We start from the raw sequence: 21,243 nt of genomic DNA, 5'->3' as shown, positions 1-21,243 counted from the left end.
TAGTAGTGATTTTCCCTGCAGGGGTAGTATCTTTCCTATACCACAAAGATAATCACTTCCATCTCTTTCAATAAGAAAAAAATATTGCTAGATTTTGTTTTAACCTACATGACAGTTCCTGGCCAGCGGTCGATTTCTCGACCACTAAAGTTTACGTCCATGAAACAGTAAAAATTATTGCAATATCGATATGTTACTTTTTTGATTCTCTCAATTTCATCTTTTCTCTTCACAATAAATTAGTAACAATTATTTGTTTTTTTGTTTTTCATTATTTTTTCATCTGCACAAAAAACACGTAAAAATAGTGATAATTTCATTCTTTTACAAAAATCTGCCCTGAACCTTTTTTTCTTAAAAAATTATGCTCTGGAAATTAATTAAACTCCAAATTTAAAACTTGTGAAAACTGATCAATAAATTTACATTTAGTTTCTGAGATATTGGAGTCCGAAGTTGGTGGTCGAAAAATCGACCAGCTGCCGAAAATGGGTTAATAATGAAAATTGGAGCTTTAAGGAATATCTCAGTTTTGAAATCAACCCCAAACCCAGTTGCTCGTAAGCAAACCTATCTGATTCTTGGGTTTACAGTTAATCTGCTACGTATTTTTATATTCCTATATCTTCGAAAATGCATAAAAAATTCAAAATTGTGTACCAAATCGAAAGCCACAAACAATTACTTAATTTTTATGTGTTTGTGTAAGTGGATAGCCAATTCTTTTGGTGCCTTTGTGCGCGTTTCGCCGGATTTTTTATATATTTTTTCTTTTTCTTTTTTTAGTTGCCTTTTGTTTATTTTTCTTAAGGTTACTTTATTTGCATCGATTCGTATTTGCCGTTTTGCTTTTTATTACGCCATTCTAGTTTTTGCCAATGTGGCCTTCGAAAAGTCCACTCCAACTCGTTGTTCGAACGGTTTAGTGGAGTTTTGTTGTTTTCCTTCTCTGTGCTATTATTTTTGTTTCTGCTCGTATTTCGATTATTAATTTGTTTTTAATTTTTTTAAACAGACTTTAATGTGTTCGGTCATTATTTTTTAGCCACCACCACTGCTTTGGCTCGCTGCTTTATTGCAAGTGACTAAATTTTTATTAATTTGGCCGCCAATTCGTCGAATGCAAAATGAGCTTAGCTTAATGAAATTTGAACTTAAAATAGTATGGAAATCGTTTTAGTTTAGTGCTAATTTTTACCGCTAGCTTCTGTGTCTGCAGGTATATTCAAGTAACTGCCTTGTTTGTAGATATGCATGCCTAGACAGGTAATATTTATGAGTAGAAAGTGAATGTTAAGGGTTTTCCTGGTTCATTCCGCTGATAATTAGGATTTATTTTAACATTTAGCTTATTTTATAGCACCGAAGTACATTCAGCGTTGCATTAAAAAGATACAAGGGAGCCATCATCTAAGGCGGACTGCAATGTGTGCTCAAATTGATATTGGAAAAAGTGCTTGCATTAACCTCTGGAATTTCGTGTCCAACGCACTTGGAAGTAGCCGTCACCTGGGTAAGCGACTCTAGTGGAAGAATTGGCTCGATGCTTTGCTATCATAAAGCATGTACAAGTTCGGTTTCATACCAAACGGAATAAACTACTGCATATACAGCTGTAACCACTGCCCGCTGGAGGACTCATTTATCTAAAATTGACTTATGAATGAAAGGATAAACAGGAATGTCTTGAGTTGAATATGATTTAATAAGTTTAGTTAAAAGTAGTTCCTTCTGTATGCCTACTTTGTACAAGGTGGCGCAAAATTAATCACATCATATTTGACAATTGTGAACTTGACGACTGCAGTATATAAATAGGCCAGCAATGGAGTGCGAAAGGTCCAAATAAAGATTTCGGTCACTTAAAATATATATTTTTTTTTATTTAGTGAAAAAGTAACTGAAAAACAAAATTGGATGATTAATTTTGTGCCACCTAATATGTCGATTATTTGGTATGCCAGGTAGTTGTGCAATGCTAAAAACGGCCGGCAGCACACTCCGCGTCACTGCCTAGAATTTCGTCCAAATATTTTCAGATCGCAACGTAGCTACTTTGGTTATGCTTTTTACCTCTCTTTGAAGATTATTGCAGAGCAGATAGTCCGGGAGCCAGGGGTCGATTTTGGACTCCGTTTTTATACCGTTAAATTCTTGACTATACTTGTGATTTAGCTTTCATGAATAACGAAAGTGAACGTCAGCTGGCGCACCCGCGGTGGTTGTGATTGTGGGAGGGTACGAAAGGTGTCGAAAAAAAAGTTCTACCAACTCATTTTATACCGACTTTACAAGTTCGCCTGTTCAGCTTACGTATTTCCCTCCTCTACGGTTCAGCTGACTATTTTTTTTATTCTAATAAATGTCAACAATATATGAAAAAAATTTCAGCCGGTATAAAATGAGTTGTTTTTCGACACGTTTCGTAGCATCTCACGCACGTACCAACCGCTACTGGACCAGATGACGGTTGGTTTCGTCATCCATTGGATGACGTCTGCCTTCAGTATTAAAATCAGTCGGCATGAAATGATGAGGTCAAAATGACCCCTGGCTCCCGGACTAAGAGAATGAGCATCTCACTTAAATCCATTAAACGGGACAACACGAGTAGGATTCGAAGTCTAGGCTTTGATACGATTTCGTGGCTACACTAGCTACCAGTCTGATCAGCCAATCCTAAGCTTCTAGGTGGGTGATATCGAGGAAACAGGAACGATTTTAATATAAATCGTCGAGCATGTAAGACGTGTGTAATGTAAGAGAGTATCTCAGCAATTGGAAAGAAGTCGTTGATTTTTCTGCCTTAATCTCTTGAAATTAAAACTAGTAAAAACTTTCTACATAACTAGTGGGGCAAAAAAGATAGCCTGTGGGATGCGTTGAGCTGCTCAAATCATGTCCAATGAAAGTCAAATCATTTTAAGCACAAAAACATATATTTTTGAATTTCGGTTAAAGTTAAAAAAAATATTATTTTTGGCTCGATTATAAATGTTATAGAATATGTTTTTTTTAATATTCATTTGTAGCCAAATGGGTTTGCGCGTAGGTCTCTCTATCTGGGCCACAATATCAAGACGCTCACCACAAATTGGAGGAGGAGCTCGGCCAAATACCCAACAAGGACACATCTCCCAATTACATACATAAAATCATGGTAAAAGTAATGAAGACCCAACATTTTGAACACTTTTGACTAACTTTTTTTTACTATTTTAAATTTCATAAATTTTTTGTGAAAATTTAATTTATTCTACCACATTTGAATTTAAGCTTAGAACTTTGCACAATATTAACAACAATTCGACAAATTTTATTAATATGCATTTCAAATATCTGAGTGAATGAAACTAATTTGTGTACTCAGTTTGCGTTAAAAAAAATAAATAATTGGCGCGTACACTTCTGTTAGGTGCTTGGCCGAGCTCCTCCTCCTATTTGTGGTTTGCGTGTTGATGTTGCTCCACAAATGGAGGGACCTACAGTTTCAAGCCGACTCCGAACGGCAGATATTTTTATGAGAAGCTTTTTCATGGCAGAAATACACTCGGAGGTTTGACATTGCCCGCCGAGGGCCGACCGCTATTAGAAAAATGTCTTTATCAAGTCATTATCAGTTTGCGTTGCTGCTTAGAAAAAGCTATTCATCTCCATTAATCACATCAGAGTAGTTGAAGATTTTTTGTTTGTTTTTGGAGTCATGACGTAGGATCACGTGAAGCTATCTATTTCTATTGGACTGAAGACATTCTTGTGCAAGTTTTGATACAGCGACTATAGGGCATATGTCACAATTCAAAAAATCAAAATAGCGAAAGACCCGTCTTCGAAGTTTTCAATTTTCCTCTGTGCCTTCTTAAGTAAAAGAAAGGAAAAATTTTCACCTATTAAATGCCGTTGATATCGCCATACTCTTTTTCATACTCTATAAAAGAAAAACTGATGATCATTTGTGAATACTTTTCTCAAATGTTTTTTTTTGTTTTTTTTGTTTTAAGTGAAACTTCTTAGGCGTCGATGGACGAGCGAGAATGGAGAGTGAAATTTCAAGGTTATGCAACGTCTTGGGCATTTTCGTTCCGCGAGAGAGAAAAAAGATGTAACGTAAATGAAAAACAGAGAGAGAGCTATACCTTATATTTATATCTTAGACCCACTTTAGCCTATTTTTCTTGAGGTTTTCCTTGTGGTTCCAATTTCTAGTGAGAAATAACACTGCCTACTTTTTGGCGCTTGTTTGTTGGTGCAAACTTGTAGGAAATATATTTTTGGTGCCTACCTTTTGGCGTTATATTTTCTTGGTGCCTACTGTTTGGGGTGTTTTTGGTGCCAATATTTTTCGCGTTTTTTTGGCGCCTACTTTTTGGCGCTTATTTCCGTTTCGTGGCTAGCGCTTGTGCGTACTATAAAGTGCTATCCATTCCGGCGTCGGATTTATTGGTATTGCCTTGCGGTAATTTGTGCCGTTGCTGCGGTCCTGGAACCGCGGCGTTTGTGCGGGTGATAAACGCTCGGAGCAGTGCGCGTTGTTGCCACGGTTTGTGTCCTGCGTTTACCTACACCGGTCGACCCTTCTCCGTTTTTTGTAAATTTTGTCTATTTGTATTCTCTGCAAATGTTGTGAATTTATTTAGATATATATTCTTTCTCCCTCTTTCTCTCTCTCATTCTCTCCCGGGTCTCTCCCTCTTTCTCTGTCGGCCTTGAAAGTTTCACTTCTGTTATGTGTACTACGCTACACGCACTTTTTTAGTTTTTAATCAATTATAACTAACTGAAAGTTTTGAGAAGGTTTCGAAAGTCCCTAGCAATTTTTCAACAGCAGAAATTCAGCCAGCACTGCGTAATAAGAGTTTGTGGTGTTCCGTGTGAGGGGTACACAAGCGAATCCACTAATGGTTTGAGACTTGGCTTGACAGAGTCCTGCCTTAAGTTATTTTACAAGTTAAGTCCATTAAAGAAATGAAACTATAATAATTTTTTTAAAGAAGCTAGACTCTAGTGCAATGGATTCAGATCTGGACTTCCAGGCGGTCAATCTTCTACGGCTATGAACCCAGGAATAGTGATTTTTAGCCACTGCTGGATGGTTTTTGCCGTATGGGCTGGAGCGAAATCTTGCTGGAACATCAAACGCTCTCCATTGAAGACAACATCACTCAACTGCTTCACCAGGCCTTCTCTGCAATCCTGGTACTCTTTTGCCCCGATCTTAAACACTTTTTCGCAGAAATTAAGAGATATAACGCTTCTATAAGACACTCCCCACCAAACCATTACGGAGGCTGATTTGTAGGGTCCAGCGCTGAGCCCTTGAAGCAACAAATTTTTGCGTCCTTTGAAGTTTTCGCAGAGATTTTATCATTTTGCTAATTAAAAAGTTCTTCAAAAGTGAAAATTTTCTCATCTGTGAGAAGAATATTTTCATGGTCGTTGAGCGCGTGCAACCGAAGAAGCTGCTTGCATCTGACGAGTCTAATTTTCTTCAAGCGCTTTGTCAAAAAATGATCAATTGAGTGACTGAAGACTTTCATGTGAAGATCACCGCTAATCTAGACTTGACATGGATCTGGTCGATACATTCACTTCCCTGGACATGATTTTCTGCTTTCTAAGTGAATGCCTGCGAATTCTTGCTCGAAGGGTTTTTATGGCTGCACTGGTGCATACGCGGCGAGGCAACCACTTCTTTTTCTGTCTGTGAGTATGAGATGAAAACATTATACTTTTCCGAACTATTGCTGCAGATGAGTGCAGCTAATCCTCTTTGCTTCACAGCTACGCAGTTTTTTAATGGTTGCGAACCAAAAACCTTGGTGCTTAATTTCAAGAAGCGTCTGTAGCCTTAAAATCAAGCAGAGTTCTTTCCATTACCTCAGCACAGCGGATCTTCTATAAATGTGTTTGTGAACTCTGTTTGTCATTGGGACTATAAGACAGCTTTATGTGCATTATAAATATTATAGAAATTAATCAGAAGAAGCGAATTAACGCTTTAGTTGAATCCGCCGCCCTCCATCATAGTTATGAACGCGTGTCCGTGCCACCTCTCATTTTTCACCAGAGTGCTGCTGGCTAGAGTAGCTGCTGTAAGCGCCGATTATATATATGCATACCTGCTCACTAACGGTAATTTTATACAATATCTTAAATGACTGGCAACTACACATAACGGCTTATGGTAATGATCAGTTATTGTCTAGAAATGAGAATTATTAAAATTACTGCACATTCAAATGCATAAGCAGGCAAACACTTTAATAACAACTTTAATATAGTTGATATACGAGCAGATAAAATATATTTGTATGCGCAATTGTACTAAATATACAGTATCCGTCCAATGAATTATGAACACTAAGAGTTTCTTTTGAAATTGACCATTATTAGTTGATGTTTTTACGATCAGTTTGAAAGCCACAACTAACAGATTTGATGTCACGCAAGCATTTACTGTGCACGCGACTGTTTGAAGCGTACAACTTTTGACAAAATACTAAGCCAAAAATGCAGATATTAAAAGAAATATATCTCATTGGCATAAGGCAGCGGTAATACTAAGTTTTTTTAACATAAATAAATTCAAGGCAATCATTTTTATTGATCGGCAAAGTAATGTGAAGTTTGTAATATTTCATAAATCCTTCTAGTACATTTCTGTCATGAAAAAGTTTGTCATGAAACCTTCTATATTAGTACATTTCTGTCATGAAAAAGCCTCTCCTGAAGTTTTCAAACTGATTTCTGTCATAAAAAAGTTTCTCATGAAAACTTCTGGTATATTTTTGTCATACAAAAGAGTTTCCTGAAATCTTCAAACTCATTTCTGTTATAAAAAAAACTTCTGATAAATTCTTCTAGTACATTTCTGTCATTAAAAAGCTTCTCATGAAAATTTTTGGTAAATTGTTGTCATAAATAAGTCTCTCCTGAAATCTTCGAGTACATTTCTGTCTTGAAAAAGCTTCTCATGAACCCTATAGTAAATTTCTGTCCGGAAAACACTTCTCATGAAACCTTCTAGTACATTTCTGTCACAAGAAAGCCTCTCACGGAATCTTCGTGTACATTTATCTGATAGAAAAGCTTCCAAGCGCTCATAAGTCGCTGGAAAGCTACTGTACTTTTGCATATATCCTCGTACATGGCCACCTGGTGAGTTGTGCAAATTCAGTTTCGAATGTGCACATTAACGATTTTTAATTACCATAAAATTAATATCAGTTAGGTTTTGAAAATATTTAGGTAGGTATGTTAATTAGTTAACAGTTTAGCAGGCAATAAAAAAGTATGACAACCAACTATCCATTGTTCAATACAAACGTTTCTTAATTAGTGGAGAATTCTTCATATGCCGCAATAGTTTAGATATTTAGTATTTCTGTGAAATAGCAAATTCTGCATTTATTTGAAAATTGATAGTAAAAAAATTTGTAAAAAATTATGGTGTGAATTGATTCTCTCTGCACTTCTAATTTATGGATTTAGTGCATAGCCGTGGGCACCAATAATTAGATCGCTGTGCATTCCTTTTAGTTCCTTCTGTACCAACCAGTCTGCATTGCTTGTCAGCAAAGAATATTAGATTGCTCAGTTTGTATCACAGTCATGTTTGTATGTATTGAAATTAGGCTTACTTGTGCTCCATGATCAGAGTGGTCATTGATGATTATTCTCTTATTCTAATTATTCTATTTGAGTCGTGTGAAAAACGAAGCGACTCCAACAGTTAAGAAGTTATCACCACTCATCTTCAAGCAGCTAAAGAAAAGCTAGAACTAAAGAATATAGGAATGCACTCGAAAGTTTCATGAGAAACTTTTGTTATGGCAGAAATGTACAATAAGGATTTATCAGAAGCTTTTCTATGACAGAAATGAGTTTGAAAGTTTCAGGAGAGGTTTCATGACAGAAATGTACTAATATAGAAGGTTTCATGAAAAGTTTTTTTACGACCAAAGTGTACTAGAGCTTTTACGAGAAGCTTTTTGATGACAGAAATGTACTAGAAGGTTTGATGAGAAGATTTTTCGTGACAGAAATTTACTAGAAAATTTAATGAGAAGCTTTTGTACGACAAAAATGTACTCGAAGATTTCAGGAGAGACTTATTTATGACAACAATTTACCAAAAATGTTCGTGAGAAGCTTTTTCATGACATAAACGTACAAGAAGGATTTATCAGAAGCTTTTCTATGACAGAAATGAGTTTGAAAATTTCAGGAGAGGTTTTTTCATGACAGAAATGTATTCGAAGATTTTATGAGAAGTTTTTTTACGACCAAAGTGTACTAGAAGCTTTCACGATAAGCTTTTTATTGACCGAAATGTACAAGAAGGATTTATCAAAAGCTTTTCTATGACAGAAATGAGTTTGAAAGTTTCAGGAGAGGTTTTATCATGACAGAAATGTATTCGAAAATTTCATGAAAATTTTTTTACGACCAAAGTGTACTAGAAGTTTTTACGAGAAGCTTTTTCATGACAGAAATGTACAAGAAGGATTTATCAAAAGCCTTTCTATGACAGAAATGAGTTTGAAAGTTTCAGGAGAGGTTTTCTCATGACAGAAATGTATTCGAAAATTTCATAAAAATTTTTTTTACGACCAAAGTGTGCTAGAAGTTTTTACGAGAAGCTTTTGTTTGACGAAAATGTATTAGAAGATTTCATGAGAAGCTTTTCCATGACAGAAATGTGCTCGAAGAGTCTTTTGTATGTCAAATTTGTTTTCGAAGCTTTCATGAGAAGATTTTTCATGACAGAAATGTAAATCCGATGCTCTTTTTATGACAGGAATGTACTCGAAGATTCAGGGACAGACTTCTTTATGACAGAAATGTGCCTGAAAATTTCCTGAGAAGCTCTTTGATGACAGAAATGTACTCGAAGATTTCATGAGAAGCTAATTAAAGACAAATTTGCTCACGAAGGGGTCATGAAAAGCTTTTTCATGACAAAAATGAGCTAGAAGGGGTCATGCGAAGCTATAGTCGGGCGTTTAATTAAGACATTTTTCATGAAACAAATATATTCCATGATAGCAAGAGAATTTTTTATGACAGAAATGTACAACAAGATTGCACTTAAAATCCTTGACAAAAAGAGATTTCATGGTCAGCATTTTTATGAAAAAATACACTCGAAGGTTTCCTAACAAGGCTGTGGATTAAAAGAGTATATTCGAAGCTTTCAGATGATGCCTTTACACGAGAAAAATGCACTCGGAAGCTTACCATTGCTTGCCGAGTGGTGGTTTGGAACAAACTTTAGCTGTCATCAGCTGTTTTAGGCCACAGTTACTGCCGCATTTGGCACTTGTCCGAATTGTAATGACGCGCAAGCAAATTCTACTACAAATAAAGTTAAATAACAAAGTGTAATGAGGGGTCAAAATGTGGGTTTTAAAATTATTATTTAGTATTTGGCTTATAAGTGTATATGTTTGTATGTATAGGTAAATATCCATTCTTTACGATAAAAAAAATTGTATTAAGCAGCCTCCTAGGTAGTCAAGCAGGCTCCTGGTTAGCCAGTATGGTTGGTACGAAACATTAAAAAGAACAAAAAACGAAAAAAGCATAAAAAAGAAGAATAAAAAAACTTTAATCCAAAAGCAAAACTAGAAAAAGGCAAAATTACAAAAAACAAGCAATAAAACCTACTTGCAAAAATCAATCGCGGAAAGACGCATGCCAACGACGTGCACGCATACGTAACCATTTGTCACATAGCGAACCGGCTTTTTGCAAATCTTCATGATCTTCACAATTTTTGGTGGCACAATTCTCGCGCACTCTTTATCGCGTGCACTCTCGCCAACACACTGGCTTGCTCACCCTCTCCAACACATTTACTAGCTCCCTTTCTCTTCTTCTCTTTTAGTTATAATCTTGTCTTGCGAAACCAACCGTCAGTTTGTAGCATCTACACAAATTTCTTAACTTTTGCCCATCAAGAACTAGAAGCCCAAGTATTCCTCGTGCGTGTAATTTCCTCTGTTGCCCATTTGTTCTTCCCTACAATTCTTAGATTAGACGCTTTTCAAACTCATCACCTACTCATATCTCCATTCAGTTGAATTCTGCTCGCAAACTTTTTTTGCAATACTTCTTGGCGTTCGCTCTCGAGAATCGACACGCTACTCAGTACTTTTCTCTCTCGTTCAGTTCGTCCGCCATTATGACTGTAAGTCTATTGGTTTACTGCGTCCAAATGTTTACTGTTGTTGGCGTACTGAAAGAATGCACGTAGCGCAACTAAAGCTGCCGCGCAAAAGAAGTCTGCACCTTTGCTGCGCTACACATTCCGCAGACGGTGATCTTCATGCGGCTGTCGATCTGCCTTTCGGAGCGAACATAATTTAGCAGCACAGCAGAGCAGCAGCAGAAGTGGCAGCTTTATTGAAGAAGAGGAAGAAGAGCTGATGAACCAGTTTTTGACTTGCAGCACTTGCATTTGTCTTTGTCGCAAGCAGAGCGTTCTTCATTGCCACCACCACCACTGCCGGCCACGTTTCTCAACGTCGCCGGTCGGTCGAGCGGTCGGCTGGTTATTCCAGTTAGTTGGATGACTTGTTATGTTTTTGTTTTCGCGGTTCTTGATTTGTTTTTGTTATTGGTTTGCCTCACACGCTACTTCTTGTTTCTGTGTTATGCTTTTGCGGACATTCTTTCTTTCGTTTCACATACACAACCACATGTGGGGTTACATATGTATGTTAATGCCCAACAGTTTGAGTGTTGTGAGTCAGCACGTGGCTCTGGTCCAGGTGACGGCGGGTATGAATAGTGTGAATAGAATTATTGTTTATCTGAGCTGAGCTCACGCTGAGTTTGCTAGCTTTTTTAAGCTTCTCTTCTCACACAGAGGGAGACAGAGAGAGAGCGTAATCAGTGAGTTTCAAAATGATTTGCTGGCCGATAAGCAAACTGTTCCCACTTTAAATATTTTTCTACAAAAAAGCACTCAATTTGAGTTAACTACTCACACGCCGTGTTTAATTTTATAAAGAATAAGTGGGAGAGGGGCAGTAAGTGCTGTTGGTGTTGTAAGCTCTGTGAGAATGTGAAGGCTTTAGTAGTTTAGTTGGTAAATGCTAAAGGAGAGTTTGTAGAGTGAGTTTCCCAGCGCTTAACAGTAGAACTGGCGAATGGATTCATATAACAGTGTAGTCAAATTATTGAACTGATAGAAATTTTTAGAGAAAAAGAACTTAAATGCTATAAAGTTATGACTGTAGAGAAAAATTTGTAATGAAGAAATAATATATAAAAAATAATTTATAAAAAAAATATAAGAAAAATGATATTATAAAATAAAATAGAAAGTAATTTACAAAAAATAATATAAAAATATTAATGTATAAAAAATATTTTATGAAAAATAATACATGAAAAATAATATACAAAAAGTAATATAAAAAGCAATACATGAAAACTAATATAAAAAACCCAAAATATAAAAAAGTAATATAAAAAATAATGTAAAAAATAATATACAATATAAAAATTCATCTATAAAAAATAATGTAAAACATAATAATATATAAAAACTATTATAAAGTTAATTTATAAAAAAAGTATAAAAAATAACTCATGAAAAATATTATATAAAATATATTAATACATAAAAAATAATATAAAAAAAATAGTTTATACAAAATTATATAAAAAATAATTTATGAAAAATAATACATATATAAAAAAATAAATATAAAAAAATTAATTTATAAAAAATAATGTATAAAAAAAATGTAAAAAATTAATGCATGAAAAATAATATAAGAAAATAATACATAAAAAATAATATTAAAAATATAATTTATACAAAATAATATAAAAATCATTATGAATAAAAATTAATTATAATTAATAATAATATTAACAATAATAAAATAATATTAATTATAATATAAAAAAAATTTATAGAAACTGTTAAAAAAATTATGTACAATAAGTAATATAAAAAGCAATACATAAAAATTAATATACAATACAAAAAATTAAATATAAAAATTAATATAAAAAAATAATATAAAAAAATTATACGTAATAAATAATACGTAAAAAATAATATATCAAAAATAATATATAAAAATTAATTTATAAAAAATAATGTAAAAAAAATAATATAAAGGAAATTTATAAAAAAAAAATATCAAAAAAATAATACATGAAAAATAATATAAAAAAAATTTATCAAAATAATATAAAAATCGTAATGAATAAAAATTAAAATAAAAATTAATTAATAAAAAATAATATAAAAAAAATTATTTATAAAAAATAGTTTAAAAATCATTATGAATAAAAATTAATAAATAATTTATAAAGAGTAATACATGCAAAATAACATAAAAAACAATTAAAAAAAAAGTAAAAAAAATTATATTTAAAAAGTAATATAGCGTTTTTCAATAGGTGCGCTTCAACTTTTTTCCGATAGGGAGGGCGAACGACGCAATATTTTTTATTTTTCGCTTGTCATTTGTAAACTTTATTAGTATACATTTCATCATGGATGGCTACACACTTGAGCAACGATTGCAAATCGTGCAAATTTTTTATGAAAATAATCGTTCTGTTGCTGCTACTTTAATGAAGCTCACTTCAGTGATGAAGCTAACTTTTGGCTCAATGGCTTTGTCAACAAGCAAAATATGCGTTACTGGGCAGAAAGCAATCCACACGTGATTCATGAGGCACCGTTGCATCCCGAAAAGATCACTGTTTGGGCGGTTTACATGCCGGTGGCGTAATTGGCCCATATTTTTTCGTTGACGAGAACGATCGCCACGTTACTGTGAATGGAAATCGATACCGCGACATGATAAACGATTATTTTTGGCCGCAATTGAATGGTATGGACTTAGACGACATGTGGTTTCAACAGGACGGGGCCACAAGCCACACAGCACACGCTACAATTGATTTGTTGAAGAGTAAGTTCGATGAGCGCATTATTTCCAGAAATGGACCGGTCGAATGGCCGCCGCGCTCGTGTGATTTGACGCCTCTAGACTATTTTCTTTGGGGTTATGTGAAGTCATTGGTCTACAAGTAACAAGCCGGCGACGATTTGTGAGCGCAGATCCAATATTGAACGCGAAATTGCTGGAATTTCGGCCGATTTATGCAAAAGAGTGGTCGAAAATTGGGTTCAACGATTGGACTTCGTAAAACGTGCACGCGGTGGCCATGCAAAAGAAATCGAATTTTATGCTTAAATGTATATGTTCAAACTCGATAATAAAAAAAAATTAGTTAAAAAAGTCAAACCGTTTGTGTTTTATTCAAAAAAAAAGTTGAAGCGCTCTTACTGAAAAACGCTTTATAAAAAAATAATGTAAAAAAATAATACACAAAAAATAATAATTTATAAAAACTTGTATAAAAAAATAATACATAATATATAATAAAAAAATATAAATATAAAAATAAATAAAAATAATAAAATAAAAACATATATAACTTTGGGATAGCGGGATGATGAAGTTAGGGAGGAAAAAAAATTAATTTTAGATGGAAGATAGGCTCATTATCTTTTAATTGTGAGCTAAATTATTTTATTTGCTACTACGGAGTAGGCAGCTAAATTTTATGAATAAATAATATGAAATTATATAAATTTGTTAAACGAGACTGATGCACAGTGGGAGATCTAATAGGTCTAGCTAGAATTAACCGCATATTGAAATCTTAGAATTGCCTATTTTTTATGTAAAATCGATCTGCGACAAAAATGCTGATGCTGGTTAAGATAGGCTCGAAGATCGGAGTCAGCGCTTGTACAACTGCAAATAACATACCCAAGAAAGAGGCCGATTTTGGTGTCTGATAGTCTGCCGTGATGCAATATTTTAGGCGTTTCACTTACGCTTAATAAAGTGAAGAAGTTTATGAATGCTTTCCTATAATTAAAGCTTAACAAACTAATCAGCAAGCAGTTTCTATTAGGCATTCTATAGGGAATAACCAAGCAGATACCTGCCAGAGACTCAGCCAAATCCCGGACACATTAGAAACCACGTCTTTGAGATAAAAAAATTATGGCCAATAATAAGTATTCCAAACGTAGGTATGGAAAGGCTATGGTAAGGCAATGCAGGATATTCTATCTGACTCAATTAAGGGCTTTAGCAGCTCTAGCCACACGAATGGCGTAAAAGGGAGATCGACTTATTTCCATGCTTCCATAGTAGACACCGTATTTGAGTTGCCATGAGAGGCTCGAGGTACGCTTACTTATTACGAATCAAATATTTTAGCAGGTTCAACTCTTATTTATCAAGATTTGACGCCGATAGATCAAACAAGTGGCCAACATATGAAGAAACCCTGCCTGATACTAACAATTTTTGAATATGACCTGACTCATTGAACTGACTCATTTAAAACCTATCTCCTACTGGGCACAAGCCATATAAACAACAATGATTTTTTCAAATTTTGCTTAAACTTTACGTGAAAACTTACTGTTAGGCGATCGACCACTGTGAGAGGCGCATACCTTCGGTTGAAGGCTTATTTTGAAGAGAGCACCTTCTTGGTGAGGTACCGCAAATTCCTAACATTGAAAGATTAGTGAAGGAAAATCGATTTTTATGGCACTTGGATATGAGAGATAATGAAACGTAGCGCTTAAAAGTTATTTTGTGTGCCTGCTTAGCAAAAAGTTTTATCTCCAAATGTTTAGTGTAACTTTTTATGTTTTGTTTCGTTTTAATTCTCTTATATCTTCTGCACATTTTTAAACTAGATTTGATACGGCTTCTAATCCACATATAACTATTAGACAATTGCAGCATTCGTTAGCTCGCATTCTCTTGAATTCGTGTAGCTTGAACTACCATTCCTCATGCAGTCTGAGAAACTATCAGAACTTAAGCTTTTTACTAACTATAATTTCTATTCAGCCTCATAAATAATAAAATAAAAAATAGCTGCTTTACCATTCTCTTTATCAATTTTTTATTGAATGTTACGATGATGAATGGAATTCCGTTACCGCCAAAGTAAACTCCGTTTCTTTGTGGCCAACCATTTATTCGCGCCTATCATAATTCAGTGAAGGTTAACCACCTTCCAAGAATCAGCCTAGCCATCTACTCAGCAAAATGAGAACACTTCTTTCTAGTTACCCACAAATTTTAATGAATTCTCTCTTAAAATTTTGTATAAAATTTAAAGTACTCAAAATTTAATTGAAGAAATTCTAAAGAAAAAACACTCAAAACTACAAAGCAGCCCCGAAAATATTATTTTACACACCCCAATGAATACACTTGCTTCCACAAAGAACCACACATATGCATGCACCCATGTATATTTGTAGTATGTAATTGAAAGTGGAAAAGCGTAGGCGCCCTCGACGGCGCACAGTGCGTATGAGTAACAGCTATTGCACTAATTAAAAAGCACGACAAAGGATGGAACTATTAAACTGCGAAAACATACAAAGCCACCACCAACAAAAGCGGCGATATATGTATGCACGAAAAAATGTGCGTACGTGAGTTGCTGGCAACATTTTGTGCCGCATACGGAAGTGGTGACCAACAAAATTATTATAAAAGCCAACATCAACGGCTACAATTGCATATGTCAACACACGAAACGCTACTCCAGGACACACAAGCACATACGCCATATAACGATACACTTCAAAGTACTTTGGATGGCTGCCTCCCGACAGTGCGGCAAACGGCTGGACAGCCAGGCCATGGGGCAACTAGCCAACCAACCAGAAAGCCAGCCGGCCGGCCGACCAGTCCGTTGGCCACAAACTAACCTTCAACGCGGCGACTAAACACTCAAAGCTTGCCAAGCAAAACGAAAAAAAAAAAACAAGTATGAAACAAGTAAAAACAACAACCAACATGCATACAACTGACACATCAAAAATGTAAAGAAATGTAAAATTTTTGCCACAAAATGAAATAAGAAGAGTGAATGTATAAAATGAAGCCAAAAATCCGACAAATGTTTACAAAATATGGTGACATAGTGATGGAGCGATGTCGGCTGGCTGGCCGGAGGTGGAGGCTGCAAAGAGCAGAAGAAGAGGAAGAGATTCATATGCGAACTGGTAGCGTTAGTGTGTGTTAGACTTTTGAAGCACAGTGAGTGAGGCTGGAAGTAATGAGCGATAATTTGTTGAGGAAAAATTGAAAGTGAACTTCAGGAACTCTTGAATTTGCTTGAGTGAAGATGACTTGCTTTATTGTGAAATGGATCTTGGGCTTACGAAACAAAAATACGAAAGGAGAGTAAAAATGTATTTTTTTTTAGAATTTAGAATAACAAAAAAACTTTGGTATAGAGAAAGTTTGGTATAAAAAAGGTAATTTTTTTTTTCAAAACTTCAATTTTTCCAAATGTCTTTTAAAATATTATTGAAAACTTTTCTTTTTTAATTCCATAAAAATAAGAATTTGGTTCTGAAAATAACCAGCTATGATTCTTTCCAAAAGGTTTATTAGTTTTTTTTTTCATTGTGGCCGTCACTAAATACAAATAAGAAAAAATAAAAATCCGAGAGGGGAGTAAAAATCTATTTTATTTTATAATTTAGAATAACAAGAGAAATTCCCATTTAGTATAAAAATCGTACATTTTTTTAGTTTCGAAACCTAAATTTTTTTTGATGTATTTTAAAATATTTTTGAAAAACTTTTTTTTTTTATCTCCATAAAAAATAGAATTTGGTACTGAAAATAACCAGCTATGATTCTTTCCAAAAGGTTTATTAGTTTTGTTTTTCATTGTGGCCATCACTAAATACAAATACGAAAAAATAAAAATCAGAGAAGGGAGTAAAAATCTATTTTTTTAGAATTTAGAATAACAAAGGAAATTCCCATTTGGTATAAAAATAGTAAATTGTTTTTTTAGTTTCAAAACTTGAATTTTTTTAAATGTCTTTTAAAATATTTTTGAAAAACTTTTTTTTTACTCCATAAAAATTAGAATTTGGCACTGAAAATAACCAGCCATAAGGATAATTAGTTTTTTTTTCATTATGGCCGTCACTAAATACAAATACGAAAAAATAAAAATACTAAAAAAGAGTAAAAATATATTGCTTGTTTTCTTTTTTTGTGTAGAATTTAGAATAAGAAAAGAAATTCCCATTTGGTATAAAAACGTACATTTTTTTAGCTTGAAAATTTCAATTTTTTTAAATGTCTTTTAAAATTTTTTTGAAAAAATTTTTTTAGCTCAATAAAAATTAGAATGTGGTACTGAAAATAACGTGCTATGATCCCTTCCAAAGGTTTATTAGTTTGGTTTCTCATAACAGACGTTCACTATGGCCACCAATACAGAGAAATAAAGAAAATTAAAGGACAAGCAAAGGAGCTTCAAAATTTTCGTTGCCACATCGACCCGACGCTCGTTTAGCTGTGGGTTTGCATTCACCGAAGTATTGAGCGAAGAGCTAAGCGTACGAGATATAATCAGGCATCAAGTAATGGAGGCTAAGTCCTTACTGGAAGAGAGCAGGCGAAAGAGATTCAGACATCTAATAAACTTCCCTAAAGGCAAACTAAAAATGCTCACTCGCACCGTCACAGGTATTTCGTCGATTAAGTGGCCATCTGCATAGTCTCCGGATATGGTCCACCCGCTTCTGTCATTTTTGTCCGTCAATTCCCGGAAGCGCCATCAAACATTTTTCCAGAATGGGATGCCATAACGAGAAGAAGAGCTATACATATCAGCTGGGTATGGCGAGAAGAAAGGCTCAGTGGCCCAACCCAGCTCCATCTTGAGTTTATTTACGGAACTGAGCTTGGGTGAGGTTTTGTCAGGTTGAAGCGGTTGTTCAGGCTCATCGCCCTTTGTGAGGTCGTGTGGGCAACTTCTACTTATCTCTTCTAAAACCATTGTGTAGCTTTCAAAACTTTTAGAAGATTTGTGATTGCCACAGTACTAAGATCTTCCAACTCATTAAAAAATTGTCTGCCGAAAACCGTAAATCTTAGTCTGAATAGAGCAGAACAATGGCACTGGAGGTGCGAGATCATTTCTTCCCCTTTTTCCTCTAGACTTCTGCAGTAGTCGTGTATTTGCCCGACCTCTCTATGGGTGTGCTTGCCTTTTAGGCAGCACTGCATTATAATGGGTATCAGTGTCCTCTGACTGTGCTTATTTTGGCTTAGCAGAGATTCTGTGCCATAATTGTCGAGCGATTCTGGGAGAGTGTAATGAAACACTATCTTTCATTCGCTGCTCTTAGAATTTGCTTAAAAGTAATTAACTTACAAGTCTTTAAGGACTGGTTTAGGCCATTGTCTTTGTCCTCATCCGTCAACTTGGTGCCAAGGTATTGTGAGAGGACATTAAAAGCCTTTAGGTCGAAGTGCGTACCTAAAATTATTCTGTTCTATATTAAGCATTGAAAATGAAAGCATATAACTTTGTGCGTAAACTCTGAAATATATTAAAAACTATTTTCGTGCCAAAAATTTAGATTTTTTGACCTTTAAAGCAGACTCACCTTTTAATACAAGGTAACAATAATTTTACAAAAATGCTATTCAACACCAACAAACACTAATAATTATGAAAGAAAATATCTCTCAGGCCAACTTTCTCGAAGGTAGGGGACCTGATTTTTTTCCATGGAGGGTTAAAGTTTTAATATTTTTGCCGAAAGCAAAATTAATTTATCGAGAGAATTGCATAAAAGACTTTAGATAAAAAGTCTGTCCTCAAAATTCTACAGTAGATTTTAACGTGCGATCTTCTCTGCTAGATTTTAACCCACTGAATCCCACTTAAATGGGCATTTTTGACCCGTTTTCAAAATGACTACAATGAAATGTTGCTAAAGAAGGCAATTAGAAGGTTGAAATGTTCTACGAAAATTTTAAGCGAAACATTTTACTTGAGGTCGCTGAAGATCAAAAACTCGTATGGGTTAGGATGAGTGCATAAGAAAGCTTTGTTCAAGTTTATGTTTACACATTTGGCATAGATAAATGCGCACACTTACACTTATGAGCTGAGTTGCTCACCAGCATAACCAGCCAAAAAATAGTGAATTTTTACACCAGCCTTGGTGTTGTTTAGGAACAACCAAATTTCTTGCTGTTAGGCAGCTGAGAATGTTAAAAGAGTTAAAGTCCACTTTAAGGTTAGGTGTACTTCATCGACAAAATGGGTAACACTCACTTTATTGGTTAGTAAACTGTCCGAAAAGCCAACAAATCTATAAGCTAATGAGGCGGACAACAAATTTTCATTTACAAAACACATCCAGTAGTAACTTTTTGCGAACAGTTTGAGTGTTCGCACCATACACCTTTTATCACTTTCAGTTTCAGTAGAGCCACACCTCTTACATAACTACACTCACGGCTTGTTCTCATAGTTGTCACCTACGAGGAACGAAAAGTGCGTGCCATGGAACTTCTAAGAACTCTGTGAGTCCACCACAAGGCCTTAGGGTAAGAAAGTATTAACCCAGCTGAGTTAAACGACAGGCAATCAATTTATTTTTTTGTTATTTTTTGTGTTAACGATTTTCATTTGGCAATAAATTGCTTAAGCAAAATGCACTTCAGCACACTGTGCGTCGACTGGCCGCAAAAACGTTAACCACTACATGCAATGCAAATATCCTTTTCGTATATTCTTGTAAATTTATAAAAACATGTTGGCCCATGCATGCATGGCAGCAAAGGACCTGAGGCGCTTATGAACACAAAAGAAAAAAACAACAAAAACTATGCATGTAAATAAATATAAACGTGTAAGTTCACTTTTAAGGCGAGCAACTCCATCAGCCAGCGGCCGAGCAGCAGTTAGTTGGAGTTTTGTCAGCGCGCAAAATATTTTGTGTCAACGTAAACAACAACAATAACAACAACAAATATACAAGTAAACAATTACAATAACATGAAAATGTGAAAAGTAACAAAAGCGACTGCATTGGCGCCTGAAAGGCTGCAACAAAAATGGGTTTTATAAAACGGGTACTCAGCTCTATGATGTGCATGTGTAGGTGCCTTTGTATGTGCCTTTGTATGTGTATGCATGTATGCGTGTATGCAATAGTATCATATGACTGCGAACCCTTCAAAATTTCATAACTTCAATTTTGTTTTTGCGCTGGACTTAACTTAACGCGACTCTTCCGCTTGACTTCTTCTGACCCAGCGGCAGCAGACACGAATGACGGGACGGGTCGAGTTCGCTCGTCTCGTCTCCACTTGTCACATTGTCGAGTATGCGCGTGCATGAGCATGAGTGGAGTTGCGTTTGTTGTGTGGCTGTGTGTGTGTGTGGAAATTATTGCCGGTTGCTGGATTTTTTTGGTATCCACTTGCCACTCAGATAACCGGAACTTCTCAACACTCCTCGTTATTTACTGTTTGCCAGCGCTGTTGGAGTCCCGTGTTGTAGTTTTTGTTGCTATTCCTTGCTTCGTACTTTTGTTCTTGCATCATTTGTTCGGGCAACATGCAACATGCAACAAGCTGTTGCTCATTGCTGTCTCGTTTTGGCTTTTCACTGACTTGTTGTCGATTGTTTTTTTTTTTTGTTTGTTTTTTTTTTTTTTTGTTTTGTTTTCTGATTCCCCTCGCCCCTCGTCCGTCTGTCGCTTCTGCTGAAATCCGCACAACTCTTCTTCTTCCTCCTTTTTTTTTGGCCACTATTTTCCACTTTCCAACGCACTTGTGTTGTTGTTTTTTCGCTGCTCAGTTTTTTGTTGCTGTTTTCATTAATATTTTGCATTGTTTTTGTTTTGAGCCTTAAGCAATTTTTGCGCGACCTCTATAAATACACAAACACAAGCGTCAAACACACAAATCTACACGTCGCGCTCCATAGACACACGCACACACACGCACATACACTCGCTGGGCTATTCATTTTACATGAATGGTTGCTTGTTTTGTTGCAGTTGTTGCTGTTGTTTGTGTGGTTCGTTGGTTGGTTATGGTAATCGAATTTCAAATTATTGCCCGCGGCTGCTGCAGCTACTGCTGCTGACGAATTTACTCTTACAGCCAATTTATGAAAGGAAATTGAGGCTGTTTGCTTACATTTATTTTTAAACCACTTTCGAGGCTTTGTTCGTTATTTTTTTGCTTATTGCTGAAATCAGAGTTTTTTGGTGGCGCTGGAGAAGTACTTAGGAGCTTCGAGCTTAGGAAGTCAAAAATAGCTAATATTGAATAGCTTTTTTATTGACTGTAAGCGCACAGTAACACACAGGGTAACCTT

Source organism: Anastrepha obliqua, chromosome 4 (assembly GCF_027943255.1).
Source record: "Anastrepha obliqua isolate idAnaObli1 chromosome 4, idAnaObli1_1.0, whole genome shotgun sequence".
In the NCBI taxonomy this organism is placed as follows: Eukaryota; Metazoa; Arthropoda; class Insecta; order Diptera; family Tephritidae; genus Anastrepha; species Anastrepha obliqua.
This window is presented reverse-complemented; position numbering follows the sequence as displayed.